Here is a 19,219-nt window from a genome sequence, read left to right on the forward strand (position 1 = left end):
GTTACAAGCCCGGCTTGTGGAGGAGAGAAGGGAGGGAAGCCGCGAACTGCGCGCCTGTCCCCGTTTCCCCTGCACTGCTGGGTGACACACCCCGAGTGGCGCTGGTCTCTGTTCCTGCCACAGGAGGCAAGGAGGACGCTGTGGTGCCGGCTGAGTGCCGAGCAGATGGAAAGCAAGTGGTATAATATCCCTGGCGAGTGACCTCGCCAGCCCTGGCCTCTGCCGCCTCAGCCCATTTCACCCTCGGGGGCCGTGTGGTCTATGACTTAACCATCTCTTCCGCTTCTGCGTCTCAACTTCGCACTTGGAGGTAAAATCATGTTCCCGTGGCTGTGTCCCGGTTACAAATGCCAGCAGAGAGGGGAGTGAAGGTCTGAAATTCCCTGCTGGGTGTTCGCTCTCCCTGGCTCAGAGCACGCGAGGCTGCTGGCAGTCAGCTTTCGTGCACCAGCCGTGGTGTGCTGGGTGGGTGGGTGGGCGGGGACTGGGACAGAGGCTCGCTTATTCATTCAACAAACATTCCGTCCTGGTGTGGCTTCTCAGGGAAGCAGATCCCAGTCAAGGAACTGAGAGCAAGATCTTTCTTGGGGAGCTGAAGTGAAGAAGTCAGACAGAGAAAGACGGCTGCCAGTAAAGAGTACATTGTCAGGTCAGCTGCCACTGGGGGGCTTAGTCACGCTGGGAAACTTTGGGATTCAGTACAGGTGAATCAGAGTTGTCCCACCCGAGAGGGCAGGGGGCTGAGGTACTTGTAACCAACCCCATCGATCACTGATTGAGAACTGCTCCCAGAGCAGGAATTCCCTGGGACTGCTGCCCTGCTGCTGGGGTAGGCAGAGCAGGCTTCGGGGACCAGGGACAGTGCTCAGGCGAAGGGACACAGGTGCTGGTGGCTGGAAGTGGGACCCGCCTGGACTGAAGTGGTAAGGACAAGCGCTCTGGGGGGCGGGGCAATGCCGGCAGCTGCCCCCTGTTCTTTGAGGGCTTCCTGCGCTGCAGGCACGGTCACACAATGGTCACTGAGACGGGTTTTGTCTCTGCTTTCACAGAGCTTGCCGCTCAGCGGAGGAGCAAGCAAGCAACCAGGCAGCACTTCAAATATTTCGTGATGGTAGAAAAGAGCCGTGTGTCCGGGCAGGTCTCCTGGAGAAGGTGACATCTCACTAGACCCGCATTAGGACTAGAAATTGTGAGTGTGCATGACGACACCTCTGGGTGACTCCCGCCTGCCCCCAGCCGCTCAGTCCCTCCCTGCCTTCTGGCCCTCTTGCCTGGGGCTTCCGACCTCCCCACTGTGCCCACCCTGAATTTTTGGCCCAGAGAATCCAGGGCTGGAATGAGTTGATGGTCTTAGCCCACCAAGTTTTGGGGTCAGTGTCATGCAGAAGTAAGTAACTCCTGCAGCCGGAGGCCAGGCGTATGTAGCTGAGCCCCTTAGAGGACGAGCTAACACCACGTATGAAAGGCCCGAAGTTTGGGCTGCAGACCATAAGCGCCGTTTGGCAGGTCACAGCAAAGGAGACTGGACCGCTGTCTGGAGTTTTCAGGGAAAACTTCTTAGAGTTCAGGCTTGAATCAGCCTTGAAAGATCGTGACCTCCCCGAAGTCACTTCTTCTTCCAAACAGAACAAAGCTCCTTTGACAAACCTCTCCTCCCCCGTCCTCGTCTGCCTGGTGTTGATGCTTCAGGCCAGTTGGGCTGTGATTGGATGAAACCGTGGTTGGTTCAGAGCCAAGGAGGCACACGCGCCCAGGACTTCGTGGAAAGGAAAGCTTCCTGTGTTTTGCTTGGAGGACGCCTGCAGACACTCAGAGTGGAATGAGACTTCTACTGAAGAGCGGGAGCCCGGGGCTGCGGAGGGGTGTGGGCGCCGGGTGGAAGCCTCCCCCGGGACGCAGACTTGGGGGACAGAAGGGAGCCGGGGGGACCCGCGACCCCGGATGACGACGTTTGCTGTGCTGCAGGAGCCTTGCCGGGACCTAGTCCCAGCCTCTGAGTCTTCAGTGCTCTTTGTCATTCAGATGAGTTTTAACTGGATTTTCTGGGACTTGCAACAGAAGGAGTCCTGACCGATCTCAGTGGGCAGGGTTTGTCACCTGTCAAAGAGGTGAAGCACTTCAGGCAAAGGGACGGGTGTCTCCCTTGTGGGGCAAAGCCTGTCTGATAACAAGGGAGAGAAGGCCCCGCATCCAGAATGGCGTTTGGTGTAACGTTTCCCAAAGTTGCACTTTTCCTTTGGTGGGTCAGTGAGCAGGGAGGAGCCCACCGGCGCCAGCACTGTGCTGGGCGTGGGGGTCAGACGCCGAGCAAGAGTGGGGGCCCCGCTTCCGGGGAACCTGCATCCCAGCGGGAGGTGCAGACAGCGTGCTGGTCATAAGGTGATGACTGAGGCCCAGGGGGACGGAAGACGCTGGAAGCTGTCACAGGGCCTCGTCTAGGTTGGGAAGAGGGGTAAAGGAAGGCTTCCCTTCTTCCCTGAGAACGTGACATTTAAGCAGGGTCTGAAGGGTAAGCAAAGATTTAACTAGCCGGTGGGGGAGGGGCTGGGGGATATTCCAGGCAGAGAGAATAGGACATATTTAGCTATGAGGCTTCTAAGGGCCTTAAAGTGTCAAAGTGCATTGTGAGCCCGGAGAGGGGCCGAGGTGGGCGGTCCCCAAACGTGTGGATGTGGAGTCCAGTTTATTCGAGACGCATCTTGCAGGACTTGGACAAAAGAGGCGTGTCTTCAGGAATGAACAGAAGTTTCTGGGGGCAGAGGGGGCCTGGTGCTGGTTCAGGTAAAGGCCTACGTGTGAGAGTAGAGGGTGGTAACAGACAGCTGATGGATGGACAGACGGGTGTTGGACAGATGGATAGATACGAGGTAAGTCGATGAGACGACGGGTTGTGGACGGACGGTGGATGGTGGAGGGAGAGAGGGATACAAGACAAGGCCCCCAGGGCCAGGGGAGGGAGGGCTTCCACATCAGGATAAAGAGTTCGCTGGTGTCTGAGCGCAGATTCATGGCTGAGGTTTATGTGAGGGGCTTGGGGGCAGAAAGGAAGTTGCAGTGATCCGGGCGTGAAATTCTAGGTTAACGTGCAAACCAAGGTGGGAGAGAAAGGCAGAAATTTAAGAGACAGAGCAGAGGAGGAGCAGGCAGTTGCTAATGAGAGCGATCGGGAGTGAAAAGAAGGGGAGGAAGCAGAGGTCAGAGGCCAGGTTTCAGGAGGCAGAGGATCTCTAGAAAGAAATGCAAAACCTCCTCTCGGCCTACGACTAGGTCTCCGCGCAGTGGCAGGACCGCTGCAAGTCACCAGGTTCCCAAACATTTGCCGAGTCCCTAGCAGTGCTGGTAAGCCTGGGAAGAGAACTCAAGAGCGATGGTAAATCGAAGCTCCGAGATTTTCGGTGGGTTTTGATCACCTGTGTCAGCGTTGCCGCGACCGCCGAGAGCTGCCTCTGTTCTTGTTCACAGTGGTGGCGGGAGGAACGTCACTGCCCTCAAACCCAAGCAGCCACTTTTCATTAGGAGGAGAGAGAAATAGAAGTTTCCTTTCAGGTCAGGATGTTAGCAAGATGAACAAGAGGAGACATTTAAGAGAAAAGTCACTCAGCAGCACCCCACCGATCACTCTCTCTGTTTCATCTCGCCTGACCCGACACCCCGAAACATCAGGGTAAGAAATGCAGGCGCAGGCAGCGTTCGGGGCCCAGGCCTCCTCCCGGGGTGGCACCGGGACTAGTACAGCCGCACACGAGTGAGGGGGGTTCACCCCTTCCCACCGTTGCTTCTTTGGGGAGTCGGGGCCCCGGGTTGCGAGCACGATGAGGCTCTGCCTGCAGCTCTGGCGGCTGAGGGGCTGGGGTGTCACAGCAGGGTGCCCGTTGCAGTGGCTGCAGATTCCCGAACATCTCAGAAACCCGTGACCGGGCTGGTCCCTGTGCAAATCCCCATGGGTCACCCGGGCTGGGAGGCGGACCCGCCAGCCATGCACGCCGGGAGGTCCTGTCTCACTGGCTTCCTTACTGTTGGTGGTGGGCTTTCTGCAGATGAACACGGGGGTGCCATCTACCCTCAACATCCCTTCATGCTCCTGGCGTCTGAAGTACACGTTAACACCACGTGGGAATTATTTGTGTCTAATTTAAAGTGAAGTGTGGATCGTAGATGATTCCAAACAAGTTTTTCAACTACATGAATGTCCGGGGTGATGTTTCAAAATTCTGAGGGGTGCTTTTCCCCGTGGGGGATTGACAGTGTAGGATACTCCGCACCCATAAATGCCAGGTGCCCCCCGTAAAAGGCCCCCACCGATTTCCATCACACTCTGGCTATGGGGCAGAGTGACCTCTTTGAGAACCTGTCACCACTGACCTGTGTTTACTGACATGGAAAAAAGCCTACCATGTGTATTTCAGCACAGTGCCGGCTAAGGGGACCCGCACAGATCAGTGTCTGTAGTAAGATTCCACGTGTGGAAAAGGAGTAACCTAAAGGCCCCATTTGCATGTTCTAATGTCAGGTTCTCTGAATTGACTGAGTTTTTAGTAATGATACATAATCAGAAAAATAAAATGATTTCCATTGGGCAGTCAAATAACAGACGAAGGCAATGTTAACTCCCGCACCACTAGTTTTTGGGGCTGGAGAGTTCCGCATTGCCCTGTGTGCTGTGGGATGTTCAGACGCGGCCTGGCCTTGGCCCATCAGGTGCTGGGAGCCCACCGCCACAGACGCAGATGGGAACCGAGGGCCTCTCCAGGTGCTGCCAACTGACCCTGGGGGAGGCGAAACCTGCCCCGGCTGAGGACCACGGTCGCAGAGGACTCAAGACCCAGGCTCTCGAGACTCATTGCCCGGGTTCTAATCCAGCTGTGCCGTCTGTCCTGTTAAGTAACTGAATAACAGTGTCAGGTTCCTTGCTGGTAAAATAGATGATGGCACCTCATGGGGTTGCTTGAGGATTAAATTTAAAAATGTACATTTCAAGGACCAGCACAGTTCCTGGGATATAGTAAAATGCACAAGAATGTGAGCTTTGATTATCAAGAGAAGAAAGCCTACTTCTAGGGTGGTGGTTGGGGGGATGTTAGAAATGGATAAACGCATCTGGTATAGGAAGAAGCTGGACCCCACAGGCCACTGTCTCCAAGGACTGGTCTCTTCCCACAGGGTCCCTGAAGCCCCTCTCTGGGCTGGTTCTTTCCAGGGATCTGGATAAAGTCGCACCAGGTCCCAGTCCTTTTCTGGTGCCTGGAGAACAGTCTCATTCCATAATCAAGACGCTGTCTGATGTGTAAAACTCCAGGCTGCTCTCGGAGGTGTTTGCCCCTCCCCAGCCCGCGCAGTGGAGGGGGCCTGGGAGTGTCTCCCTTCCTCACCTTGTGCCGGGGAGGGAGCGTCGAGGCTCCGCCTCCGGGAGGAGGGACCAAGACTTCCACCAATCGCGGCTCGCCCTGCCCCCAAGTCCTCCTGAGAAGATGCTCAGAGCCGTTCTTTTTGGAGCGGGGTTGCTTTGGTCAGTTTCTCAGGGACCCTCCCTCCCCACTACTGTCCACCCCTGCTGTGGATCCCAGGACACAAGAGACACCCCTACCCCTGCTCCCTATCGTGGGGGGAGCTTGTCCTCCACTCCTGTCCCTGCCGTGCGGGCAGCGGTGCACAGGTGTCCCTCCATCACCTAACCCTAGGGGTGCCCCGGTAGCCCGGCAACCTGGCTCCAGGTGAGGGGAGCAGCCTGCCGCTTCAGGCCGTGGGGCCGAGAGGGTGAGGGGTGCGGGGTGCAGGGCGCTGCGGGACCCATCATTTCTTCTCGGAGGAGTCGCTGCCTTCAGCTGTTCTCACCTCGGTCCCTCCCACGGGGCCAGCGGATGCTGCAGGGACCGAGAGGTGTGGCTGTCGGGGTCATGGTCTGGGAGCCTCGGACCAGAGAGAAAGGGTTTGTGGGTGCCCTGAGGCCTCCCTTCCTGGTCCCCTGTATTTACAGATGGCTTCTCTGTGGTCCAGAGGCTCCCGGCCACATTCTCTAACCTTTTCTCAATGAGGCAAGACGAGATAATGTCCTTGGGGAAGCCTGTGGTTTTTCTCCAGAAACTCAGCTGCCTGGGCCCAGCTCCATCTGATAAATCAGGATACAGAATCTGTCTGCCCTGAGAAGCAAAGGTACCGCTGGGTGGAAAGGGAGGGTGCTGTGCAGACAGACGATTAGCTCAGACTTGGAACCTGTCTGAGGCACCAGCAGTTCTCAGAGCACCACCCACTGGAAGCCCCTGGGGCAGGACCACCTTCATCGCCTCATTTGCTCCCAAAGTCATCTCTGTATCTCAATTCAGAATACTTAATCTGGGTAAGAATTCTGAGTCATCAACAAAGAGCTAAATTACACCTATGGTCTTTTTTTTTCCTTAACTGAAGTATAGTTGATTCACAATATTGTGTTAGTTTCAGGTGTGCAGCACAGTGATTCAGTTATGCATATACGTATATATTCTTTTTCATTATAGGTCATTACAAGGTATTGAATAGAGTTCCCTGTGCTGTGCAGTAGGACCTTGTTGTTTATCTATTTTATAGTAGTTTGTATCTGCTAATCCCAAACTCTTAACTTATCCCCCCCCCCACCTTCCCCTTTGGTAACCGTAAGTTTGTTTTCTGTATCTTACGCCTATGGCCTTATATAACAAGGTGGAAAACCATGAAAGAAAATGGAGACATTTACATTAAAAATGCTGAGAACAGGGTATTTGGGACCTTCCTCTCTTGTCGCCACTTTGTGCCTTTTAATCTCTTCTCAGATAATAGTTTTCTTCCTTCCTTCCTTCCTTCCTTCCTCCCTCTCTCCCTCCCTCCCTCTCTTTTTCTTTCTTTCCTCTCTCTCTCTCTTTTCTTCCTTCCTTCCTCTCTCTCTCTCTTTCTCTCTTGGGGGTACTGAGCACTGAACGCAGGAATGTGGCCGTGCTAAGCATACGCTCTACCACTGAGCTAACCCTCCCCCTCAGATAATAGTTTTTGATTTTGACTGTGGGATGCTAAAATTAAACAAAAAATTGAACGTCTTGATCCAGGTGCCACCATTTGGATTATAGCTGTCATTTCTTTTTCCATGGAGAAAAATAATTAGTCTCCTGTTAATGGCCCTGTTTGTGCTCAGATAACAGTTCCAGAGACAAGAGGGCGTCTCCATGTGTTCTGTCATATTTTATCTGCATCGTAATTTTGAGATCACTTCAAATCTCCATGTAACCATCACCACCCTCGGTGAAAGGAAGTTGTCAAGAGGTTAACAAGGCCTTCAGAATCCATTTAGCTTAAACAATGCATTACCGAAGGGCCAGCCTTCCACCGCGAAAGCCGGCTGCATGAGACACTTGGACTGAGTGGCCCCAGGGAAACTGCGCTTCACTGAAGCTGCGTTTTGCTTGCCATAGGATTTATCATAAACAGGTAGGGAATTCCCTGAAATGAGGCTTGTTCCGGACGTAGGCAGTCTGCTTTCAGCTTCTGTGTGAAGATAAGGATGTTCATCAGATCAGCGAGTCCTCTGTGCGGATGGTTCCCTCCCACAACTGTCTGAGTGTATTTCAGACCCGAGCGCTTGACAATGAAGCAGTCTTCCCCGACATTCCAAACTGCATTGTCCTGGAAACCCCCAGGTCCTGGAGCCAAAACCACAATGACCTTCACAGGGATAAACAGAAACATTCTCCCCAGGCCCCTGGGCCTCCCAGGCAGGGCCCACGGGTCCCCTCGGGGGCTTGTCCTCTTCTCGTCCTCTCAGGGTGTGGAGTTGCGGTGATGTTCAGCTTTTTTGTATCTCAGGGTCTCACCCTTTCTCTCAGCAACAGGCTTGCACTGGGAAGACCCAGGTTTGAGTTCTGGTTCTGCCTCGTCCGGTGTGACTGTTGGCAGAGTCACAGTGTATCAGTGAAGCTGTACTTAAACATGCAAACCCACTTTTACACGTATGTGACTGTATCACGTACCAGAAAGAACATGAAAACACTTTCTCATTAGGATTAGGACCTTGCATCCAAGGTCATTCAATACCAGCTAAAGTTGCAAGAAGCAGTAACTTTTCTCTCTGAACTCTGGGCGTCCCTCTTAACCTGATTTCACAAAAAACGAAAGTACTGGGAAAGGACAGGGGAGGTTGGGTCCTTGGGGTGATGTGCGCAGAACCTCACGTCTGACCCTGCCTGCGACTGGCTTCCAGGTCCAGTCGCCCAGCCTGGGGTAAGGTCAGCTCTGTTACCCCCAGGCACATTCATTCCCAGGCAGGAGGTGAGTGATGCTCGGCCTGGGGGCCGCCCTGGGCTGGGCAGCCTTTGCCCTGAGGAGGGTCGCCCCGCCCACCCTGCGTGAGCTGCTCACCAGTTTCCAGGGGGACTTACCCGCCCCGCGTCCTCTCATCTCAGCCAAACAAGTGGGCGGCCTCGCGGCCCGCCACCACGGGCCCTGGGTGACTGGGCCGTCCGCACTGGTCACAGGGCAGGCGGGGACAGCGGTGGCGTGTGCGGTGCCCGCCCCCTTTCTGGAGTCAGGAATGGTTCCGCTCCCGGAGGGGACACTTCTCAAGTTCATCCTTTACAGTAAGTCTTGGCCGAGCCTGGAAGGTTGCTCTGAGTAATGACTGCCTCCTCCTCCCTGAGCCCCACGATGGAGCAGTGATCCTCTTGCCCAGGACTTCATGCTCAGTGCACGTGGCTCTTGGTCTGGAGAAGACCAGCTGCTTTCTAAAGGGCAACAGGATGACCCCTGTGAGGATGGCCCACCGCAAACACATCACAGGACCTGAGCCTCTGGAACGCTAGTGACATTCCAGGCGGGCTGTGAAAATTCGCAGTAAATTTGAGAAAACATTCTTGGCTGAGGGACGAGGTGGAAGCTGTTTTGATAGGGAAATCGCTGCTAAAGGCCTGTTTGTCCCGGGGCTGCCCGCATCCTTGGTGTTTTAAGCTCTCTTGAATTGGGTCCCCGCTGCCATGCGTCACCCCCGCCCCCATGCGTCACCCCCGCCCCACTCGTGTGTCCTGGGTCATGAAGGAGCACTAGGGGAGCATGCTGTCAACGCCCCCAGTCACCTCTCCCTGCAGAGCGGCTTGGAGCTGCGCCTTCAGTGCCGAGAGTTCTGCTGGTCAAGACGTTAACCATCCCAGGGACCCCAAACTGGGCAGAACAGGAAGCAGCCACCCCGCAGGTCTGCAGTCAGTACACCTGTATTTTTAGCCCAGACGGCCTGGCTGAAAGCTCTGTGTCTGATGCTGATCCCGGATTCTGCCTCCCTCCTACTGCCCAGCAGCCGCGCGACCCCGGGACGTGCCTCGTCGCCCTCACCTACAAAGCAAGGGGCCGGTGGTTCTGCCCCTGCACGGAACAGTTCGCAAGAATCATCCGGGCAGCCTGTGGAAGGCAAGGACCACTGGGGCAACTCTCCGAAATTCTGGTTCTAATATCTCCCCATGGCTGTGGATGCCGATGGTCTGTGGACTCCAGGTGGGACTCCAGGTGGGACTCCAGGTGGGAAAATGCTGGACCAGATAGAAGCCTTCTGGCCTCAGGCGTCTCTGATGGGCTCCAGCTCTGATACTAAATTCGTTCTCTCTGGTTGGCTTTAGCGGTCCATTTATTTTTATAGACATAACATCTTTTTAATTATCAGGGAGTTCACACTCTTTTCTTCACAATTACCTTTGGAAACATTTAAGAGAGTAACAGTTATAAGGAGAGCTTCTTTGGGCCAAGGGCTAAGTGTACAAAGGAAACAGATGAGGAGGTGGCTGTGTATCCATTTTTCTCCGCAAGACGTTCTGGGAGGAGCTGCAGGTAGTCGTAACCCTCCTACCTGCATCTTTCCTTTCTTCCCCATCCTTCCTCCCTCCTCTCTTGTCTCCCTCAGGTGAACCAGTGCTTTTGGGGGGGCTCCCTGGATCACAGCTGCTGCCAAATGTAGAAGCAAATAGGAACTGTGGGTTTAGGGCCCCCCAATTGCTGATCTGAAACTTGGCCGGGCTGATGGACGTGTCCGAGGTCACTGTGGAGCCCCCGTTACCTTGTCGGGAATTTTTACCAGTAAATTACAGCATCATTAAATACTGTCAGGAGTTTTACCAGAACAGGAGGTGCCCTCAGCAGTTTCTCCCATGCTCTGACAGCATCAAACCTTGGATCTAGAGTTGAGGAAAACCAAAATCATCTGGGCAGTGGGGAAAAGTTGCGGATTCAGCTTTAATCACAATGAAGCGGAATTCCCAGATAAGCACCTGCATCTTCTAGTTCAAGTGCTCCCAAAGCAGTTGCCCTTCCAGTGACTGTGCAGACTCCTCCTGTCATTCACGCATTCAGGGTGCCTGGTGCTGGGGAGGCAGGGGGTCCTGCCCGCAAATGCCACGTCGGCCAGTGCAGCGGACGGAGGGACCATGCGCTGTGGTCTGGGAAGTGGGGGAGCCTTCCTGAGGATGTGACAAGCTCTGAGATGTGAAGACAAGGAGGAGGGAACCAAATAAAGAGAGGCTGGAAGGGTGTCCTGGGTGGAGGGAGCAGCATGCGCAAAGCCACATGGTGGGGAGGAACCCATGGCAATGAGCTAAAATAGCTTGCACAGGGAGATAGCGAACTGTATCCCTCCTCAGACAAAGGAGGAGGGCACCATCAGGACCCGTCTGCCTCCCTCGGGAACCCAGGGACGTTCTCAGAGGGGTCTTCCGAACCGTGCCGCCTGGCACACAGTCTAATCCGACGCGTGTTGTTGAACTTTGCCACAGGAAAGTTAAGGCACATGCTGTCTCATTAAGACATTTCTATTACATTTTCCTTTGACTGGTACTTCTAAATAATAAACCGAATGTTGCTTAGTTTAATTTTCAAGTTGATGAAGCTTCCTTTCCTGTTGCTAAATTAAGCCACTTAAAGTGATTTTTGATTAATCTGGGATAGGGAGCTTTTGTCTTTTTTAATTGAAAACATTTTGAACCAGTAGAAGACTGCACTAAATTACCCAGGAAATAGCGGCCTGGAGCCAAGGAAATCCTTTTTCTTTTAAAAATCTCAGCTTTCAGAGAATTAATTCCAAACTGTTGCAACAGTCTGACTGAAAAGGGTTATTGAACTCGCAGCCGGCTAATGATGACTTATCTCTGCTAATTAAAATAAAAACCCTACTGGCTTCTTCAAATTGACGCGCGTAATTCCAACAATGACCATAATCTATATTTGCACAGATTTCTCTTATTTACTCTTTCCCACAGCCTATAATTGGTGGATGGTGGGGAGTTGATCTCTGAGAGTAAGATAAGACTAGCCCTCCTTTTATAGGTATAACGAGTCAGAGCTGAACTGCGGAGCACTTTGGAAGGGAAGCCTGAGCTTGGGTGTTAACTAAGGAAAGAATGTCTTACAATAATCAAGACAAGAATGAAATCCCAAGTTCATCCCAAGTTCGCCGCGGCCTGGGAGCTGGCTCCCTCGCGATGAGCCCCTGCTCGCTTCTGCAGACTCATTTTCTGTGACTTCTCTCCGCACTCCGCCCAGCCATGCTCTCTGCCCCTGGAACACTCAAAGCTGGTTTCCTGCCTCAGGGCCTTTGCACTTGTGCTTCTCTCTGCCTGGAATGCTCTTCTTCTGTCATTCTTGCAGTTCACTCCCTCACCACCCCCTTTAGGCCTCTGCTCAAATGTGCTTTGTCAAAGAGGCCGTCTCTGCCCGAGCTATCCAAACAAGCCTCCCTGACTGTCCTCTTCTCTCTCCTGCTTAATTTTTTTCTATAACACTTATCGTGAACTGACATATTTTATGTATGTATGTCCATATATTGGTAGGCTTTTTGGTAATGGACTTCACTTTTTAGAGCAATCTAAGGTTCACTACAAAATCACATGGAGCGTAGAGGGAGTTCTCATTTCCCCTGGCCCCTCACGTACATAGTCTCCTCCGTGGCCAACATCTGGTTCGTTTGTTATAATCTGCGAGCCTGCACTGGCCCATGACCATCTCCCACAGCCCATGCTTTACAGCCCTGAATAGTATTGAGTCTTACCCACGATCCATTTGCAGCAAGGGCATGTGGTACTCACCTAAAATCCACATTTCCTTGTCTTAAGATGCAGGGTAAGATGTAACAAAATACAATTAAGCAAATTTATTCCAAAATAAAGTATTTCACTTGAATAGACTCAGAGTTAGATACTTTAAAAAGTAAATAAATGCTATAAAATGTCTCTTACAGAATTCTTATCCAGTGAGACCAGGACCTGCGTCGGGCGGTCAAGGAAAATCTGCAGGGACTCACGAGAGCGACGACACTCTAATCTAATTTAAACATACGTAAACATTCATTCAGTAATCTTTTGATGTAAGGCCAAGATCGTTTCTCTCTGCATGGTCTGCTGATTGGAGTTCCTCATTACCTTTCTTGAATAAACCCTGCCCATAATGCATTTTTAGCAACCTTTAAGTGGAGCTAGAACTTAAAGCAGTTTCAAAACCACCTGCGTGCAGAAGGCGTCTAGATTTGTCAGATTAGAGTTCCTCTAATTAGCCTTTTGTGTGTGTGTGTATACAGTTCTGTAAATTGTAACACATGTATAGATTCACCGTAATCAGCGTACACAGCAGTTCTACCTTCCAACACGTCCCAGCCTGCGGACCCTTCAGGGTGTGACTCCATCCCCTGCCCCGTGGCCCCTGACAACTGATCTGATCAGCGGCACTATGGTTTGTCTTCAAGAACGTTTCGTAACAGAATCGCAGACTGTGTCAACGTTGCAGCCTGGCTTCTTTCCCTCAGCGGATTCAGGCATGCTGTTGCCCGTGTCATAAGCAGGGCACTCCTTCGTAGTGCCGGGCAATGCTCCGTAGCGTGGCTGTGCCGCAGCTTGTTTATGCCGTCACTCGCTGAAGGGCGTTTGGGTCGTTTCCAGCCTGGGCTGCTATGAACAGGGCTGCTGTAAGCGTTTGTGTGTAGGTTTCTGTGTGAACATCAGCTTTCGTCTCTCTGGGGAGATACACTGGAGCGGGGCTGCTGGGCCACACATTACATACATGCTTAACTTTGTAAGAAACTCGCAAAGCAGCTTCCTGAGTCTGTTTCCCTCAGTGACACATCAGAGTTCCGCTGTGCCCATGCTCACCAGCACTGGGCATTGTCAGTCTTCTTAATTTTAGTTGTTCTAGTAGGAGTGTGGTGCGGTCTCCTCGTGGCCTACATTTGGGTTTCCCCAGTGGTTCCTGGTGCTGCCCATCTTTTCACCTGATCATTTATCACCCTTATAGCTTCTCTGGTGAAGTGTCTGTCTATGTCTTTCACCTATTTTAGTTTATTGGGTTGTTTCTCTTTTATGCTTGAATTTTGAGAACTCTTTATATATTATATGTACAATTGACATGAACAGGTTTGGGAATAAGCTGAACAAATTCTTGGTAAGCGTACATGTCAACTGGTGAGGGCAGAGGTGTGTCCATGGGTCATGGTGACCTACTAACCTGTGTGTCACAGGGACCTATTAATCCATGTGTCACCGCTGGATACTAGCTGCAAAGAGTCAGCTTGTCCATGGCAAGAGTAAACGGAGGGTTGGGTAATCCGACAAGTTAGGTAACTGAAGGTCGTTTAAGACAGCGTCTATTGAAAGATCTACATAAAAGAGACAAGAAGGAGATAAGAATGTTCAGCTTCCATGATTGCATTTAAATGTACAATTAAAGGTATCTTGAGCACATACGCAATATATTTTATACTCACCACAATATTTCTACTGAAGAAGGATTTAAAGAGAAACGAGCACTACCATGTTTTTGAAGAATATTTAATGATACTGGGAGACCTTAATTACAATGTAAGCAAAAAGAACTGGTGACACAAAGTGTTACGTGCAATGTGATCCCAAATCTGGTTTTAAAAACCCATATATTTAGTTATAGGAAAAGATGAAAAATATATCAAAATGTTTGTAATAATTATCTTTGGCTCTTAGGATTATGGTTGGCTTTCATTTTCTTTTATTTTTTCACATCTTTATATTTTGACAAGGACCCTGTGTTATTTTTACAATCAGAAGAAATATGATTTTGTAAATGAAGAGGAATTCTTTACTGACTTTATTTGCCTCATTTAAATGTCAGGCGACAATACTCCCACTGTTTCCTTGGGTTGAAATAAACACCATTACAGGGTTTGGGCCTTCGCTACCGATTTCCTGCGCTTTTAAGGAATCAAGCAAACTGCAGTAGATTCTGCCATTTCATAAATTACATTAATGGTTATGACAGCCATAATTATGAAGCCTTTATAAAGCAATTTATTTGATAGCTGTCTATTAAATTTAATAATAATCATAGCTATAATGTAATAATATGAGTATGTAGAGTTAGTAATACTTATTTCATCACTGTAAAGACTTTAAGGCACTACAGGTAGAGCTCAGGGCTGATTTCACATTTAGCCCCTTCACAACCACTCAACGCTTCATTTTAGCTGAAGGAATGAGCCCTGGTGTGGAGTGTCCACCCAGAAACCATCAAAGACAGTTATTTTACTCTGTCTTCATTTCCTTGCAAGGGCTACAGTTTGCTGACAGTTGTCAGAGTTACGCATAAAATTCCCAGGTCAATAGCAGGGGCTTTTAAAAATAAGCTTCAGAACATCATGCGACTTTTCATCTCTATATGAAGGGGAAGGTGCTATACCCTTACAGGTCAGAGCCTGGAGAACGGGCTGTCCTGTGTGTTTCAGGCTAGAGGCAACTTTCTTTTACAAAAGGTGCAGAACCAGAGTGACTCAGCACAGGAAACAGAGCCCAGGGTTAGCGCCAAAGGGACAGATCAAATACGAAGTCAGATTTGTTCTTCCCTGTTACAGTTTCCTCCGGGTTTCAGCCCCGCCAGCCCTGCTGGAGGCCCCGGGGAGGTGACAGGCCTCTGAGTCAGCCAGCATCTGCTGTTACTGGAGAACACGGGCGGGCGGGAAACGTCACCTAAGGGAGCTCATTAACCCCATCCGCGCGTGGAGCCGTCTTCGCGTCCCAGCACGGCCCGTCCAGCCCTGCAACCTGGGAGAACCCAGGTGTTTTCTGTTCTAAGACAGGTCTCTGCAGCTCCCTGCCCCGGGAGGAAACTTAGCGCGCAAGCACACACACACTCACACGCACACATGCACACGCACACACACGCGCGCGCGCGCGCGCACACGCATGCGCACATGCAGTAATAAAACAAGCGAGCTGAGCCACGTTGGCCACGCGGACGTCGCGGGCCTGTGGGGTTAGGCTCCAGGGCCAGGTTGGTCCTGGAGCCGCCCTGCTGGTCGTACAGGGATATGGTTCCGCCCCGATCACATTCTAGGGAGGGGTTGCTTTTCACATTCTTCTTTTTTTCTGTAGAAAAGGTAGCAGTTACACATCGTTAAAAATCACATTTGGGCTCACATTTAATGCATTGTCTTTCTCAAAAAGAATAAAATTGTTACCAAACACAAGTTCGTGTGTCTGACACACCATGAGGCCCAAGAAACTGAAACATTGGAGTTTGGAGCAGAGAAATCCTTACTTGCAGGGCCGGGCAAGGAGGACAGGGGCTCATGCCCCCAGAACCCAGAACTCCCCAGAGGGTTTCATCAAAGAATACTTAAAGGCGGGGGGGGGGGGGGGGGGTCGTAGGGCACGTGACCAGCTCATGCACTATCCCCTGATTGGTTGATGTTGGGGTAACAGGGGGTCAACACTATCAACCCCTGGGTGCCAGTGGGTCTGGGGGCCACGTGTTCATGATTATCAAGTAGTTCATTTCTTCCCTTTGTAGCATCTGAAAAACTCTGCATGAGATACTATTACCTGGGTGCTTCAGAGAGGAGCTGCAGCAGAGGACATGGGGAGGGCTCTGTCCCAGGAAGGCCCCAGAGGGTCCTGCTTGGTTACAAAATGACACAGACATCAGTACTGTCTGGGAGAATTCCAGAATGTTCGGTGCCTCTGAGCCACTGCCAGTGCTGCAGGGTTTTGTGTCTCGTTGAAATGATACACTCGTTAGGGGGTGAACCCAACTCGGGGAGGGTGTCTTCAGGAAGACAGGGGGCCCATTTTTAGAAGAGGGAGTTGGGAAAACTTCATTTCTGAGCCGTTTGTGGGCAGGCGAATGAATGTGTGACTTCACTGTTTCTGACGGTCCAGGGAGGGCACCTTGGGGTGGGGGGACCACTGAATGAGCCCCAAGGAAAAGTGAGTTGAAAGCTTTCTGCCACATCGAGGAAGTGGGGGGCTCCTGTGGCCACCCCGGAAGGGCCTTGTCTCCCTTGGGCGACACAGGCATAAGGGAGCTTCCTTTGGTGTTTTAATGATGCATAACTGTCTCCTGAGGATCAGGAGGGATTTCTGTCTGTGGAAGATGCTAAAAATATACTTTTGGGAAGAAAGGAGAAAGGGATGAAAGGAAGGAGAGAACAAGGGATAATTCAAAGCAGCAGGAAGATTCCTCTTGGTCAGCCCGGGAGAGCAGAGGGGTGGAACAGCTCTGTGGCCCGGGACTTCACAGCCACATGCCCAGCTCTTACCCCCTAATGGTGTCGCCTTGAGTACATGACTTAACTCTTCTAAGCCTCAGTTTCTTCTATAAAATGAGTCTTCCTCCACAGGAATTTGGTGACAATCAACACACAAAAACGAGCACCTGCCACTTTGCAGTGATGCCCAAGGCAGGTGCCAGGCAGCGCCTCCTACAGCGCCCTGTGCTGCGATTCATCCAGTTCTCACAACATCCGGTCAGGGTCCTGCCCCGGCAAGTGGACGGGGCTGAGGTGCACACTCGGCGAAGCCAGTCCACGGCAGGACTTGGCTTTGAACCTGTGGGAGGCTGGCTCCCTGGTCTATGCAGGGTCCCTCCCTTCTCAGCGTCTTATTTTGCAACAGCCCGTCTTTTGACCAGTTCACAGGTGAGATGCTAATTCTGACCGTTTTAACGATGTCACAGCACGTTGAAAAGGTGTGTGCTTGAGTCAGTCCAGGCTCTGGGCAATTTGGGGATTCTCGGTGGATTCGACTTCTGCGGATAATCGAGCTGTGTCCATACTTCATAATCCAAGCTCCGAGAGTATAAAACCTAAAGCCACCAGTGTCGCCAAAGCTCCGAGTGCGCGTTAGGAAAACAGGGAAACAGGTTTCACACAAAAAGCGGCAGCTTTCCAAGAGCAAGTACCTTTACTAGCGGGGGAGGTTGGCCTTTTGCGTCACTTAACTTAGCTCTTCAAGGAGGAGCAACTATGTAAAATGGACCTTACGTTGGTTGCGATGCTGAGCGGCTGGGGGATAGTTCGTTTTACACCGATGTTTAAAAATAACCCCATACAGTGAGAACCGATGAAGCCCCGGAGGGAAGAAACCTCAGGGAGTGTCTGGTTTCCTCTGGGCTTGAAACAGACTGGCGTATCTCATCGGGTCGGCAGGATCTCTAGCATTTGGACACCGCATCTCTCCTGGGAGGCAGAGCGGTTCGCTGGAAACATCTCGGCAATCTCAGATTCCTCCAGGTGCCAGCCTGAGAACTGTTTCCTTGCACTGAGGATTTTCTTCCAACTGGGCAGAGATGAGAGACGTCTGGACTTGTTTGGGAACATGACCCCATCTGTAGATATTTTTAGACCTAACCCCTGCCTTTCAGTAGCCCTCCAGGGATCCCGTTGATTTAATTTTTGTAAGTTTTAGGATGTTAACATGGGAAAGCCAGATCTGGAATTTACTTTTTATATCTGGTGTCTGCTAACTCAGGTTAACCTGGATTCTGATAAGCAGAATTAAAAGTGATTAACCATTCTCAGAAGGGCATTTGTTTACTAGATCCACTGGTCCGAGGGTCTTATCACACAGAGATCCATCGTTCTCTGACTCACACACACACTCACTTAGGAGACTGTTCTTGCTGGTGCCTTTCAGCCCTAATTAAACAGTTTATTAGGGAGAATTTCTCTGGAATCAGTGTTGAGCTCAGAAGTGACCTCAATGTGAATCACACCTCACTGTTGACATAGCAATGCAGATTATCGAGATGAATGGAGAGGAGCCAGCCACCCTCTTTATTTGTCTCAGAGCTGATCAGCCCTGATATTTCTCATGTGGAGAGATTTATTGGTAATTGTTGCAGCAGACACGCCCATCTTGAAGGAAGCAAAAATGTTCAGGCATTGAGGTGCTTCAGTAGCAGAGGGAACTTGGGCGTGTCATTAACTCAGGTACTGAATTAGATGGAAGTAAGGCAAAGCACTGACAAGCATGTAGAAAACAGTAATCAGCGTGTGTTGATTTTCTTCACCCGAGTGTACATTTTCTTTCCGCCAGCCACTTCTGGGGTGATTTACACTGTATATTTTCAGGTTTCACGTTGGGGAAAAGTGTGTTGTGGGTGGCGGGGCAGGGATTAGCAAATCTTAACAAAGTGCACTTGGGCTCATTTTTTTTTTTTAACCTGATAAGTCTAGTGCACATGTACCCTCCCCACACCATTCATACCAACTGCTTTCAAAATAAATTTTATTTTGATTTCTCCAATCAGTCCAAAGATTTGAAAAAGTCAATGGTAAAACTTTGAGTTAGGAGAGTTTTTTTTTTTTTATTTTAACGTTGATATCAGATCGATGAGCAGATAATGGAGATGCATTTGTTAACGGAGATGAAAAGCTAACTGTCTGCTGCGGTCATTTATCAGGTGTCTGGCTGAGAATGAAGACGTAGACTGCTCCATCTCCAGGCTCATTTCCACAGCAGACCTGCAGAGACCCAGCCAGGATTCTTGGCCTCTTCTCTAAACATTCAATTAATAGAAGTCTATTAACAGTCTCTTATTTGACACTAATGGCCTTGGTGCGTAATTTCTGCAGGTCACAATGAATGATTTGTGACTAATGGTGGTTGTGTTGGAAAAGAAAGGGCAGCATGAAATGTTTCAGAACAATTAGTAGGAGAAGTTTCTTGGCTCCCAGTTTGAGAATGAAAAACAATTTCTTAATCTCTTTCTCTGTCTCCCTCTCCCTCTTTGTGACCTAAAAAAGTTAATGGTCAGAGAGTAGAGACACAGACCACAAAGACTCCTCGAAAGTCTTCCCCTGGAGCAGTTTATCTTTTGCCAGATTGGTGGAAAGTGTGTTCTTTGCACCATCAACTAAACCTGACAAACAGAAACAGGGACCAGAGGTCGAGCCAGTGTTTGTGTATTTCAGGGCCGAAGTGCTTACCTGGCTGGATGCTCACCTGCTTTT

The 19,219-nt window shown here is 50.8% G+C and overlaps 1 long non-coding RNA gene across 1 annotated transcript; it reads left to right on the top strand.

Moving 5' to 3' along the window:
• Nucleotides 1-552: 552 nt before the first annotated feature.
• On the top strand, nt 553-1,344 carry LOC105099331 (uncharacterized). Its single transcript, XR_010376736.1, has 3 exons — nt 553-649; nt 798-923; nt 1,050-1,344. It is a non-coding gene; the product is annotated as an uncharacterized LOC105099331 (long non-coding RNA).
• Nucleotides 1,345-19,219: the final 17,875 nt, after the last annotated feature.

Source organism: Camelus dromedarius, chromosome 19, assembly GCF_036321535.1.
Source record: "Camelus dromedarius isolate mCamDro1 chromosome 19, mCamDro1.pat, whole genome shotgun sequence".
NCBI classification, from domain to species: domain Eukaryota; kingdom Metazoa; phylum Chordata; class Mammalia; order Artiodactyla; family Camelidae; genus Camelus; species Camelus dromedarius.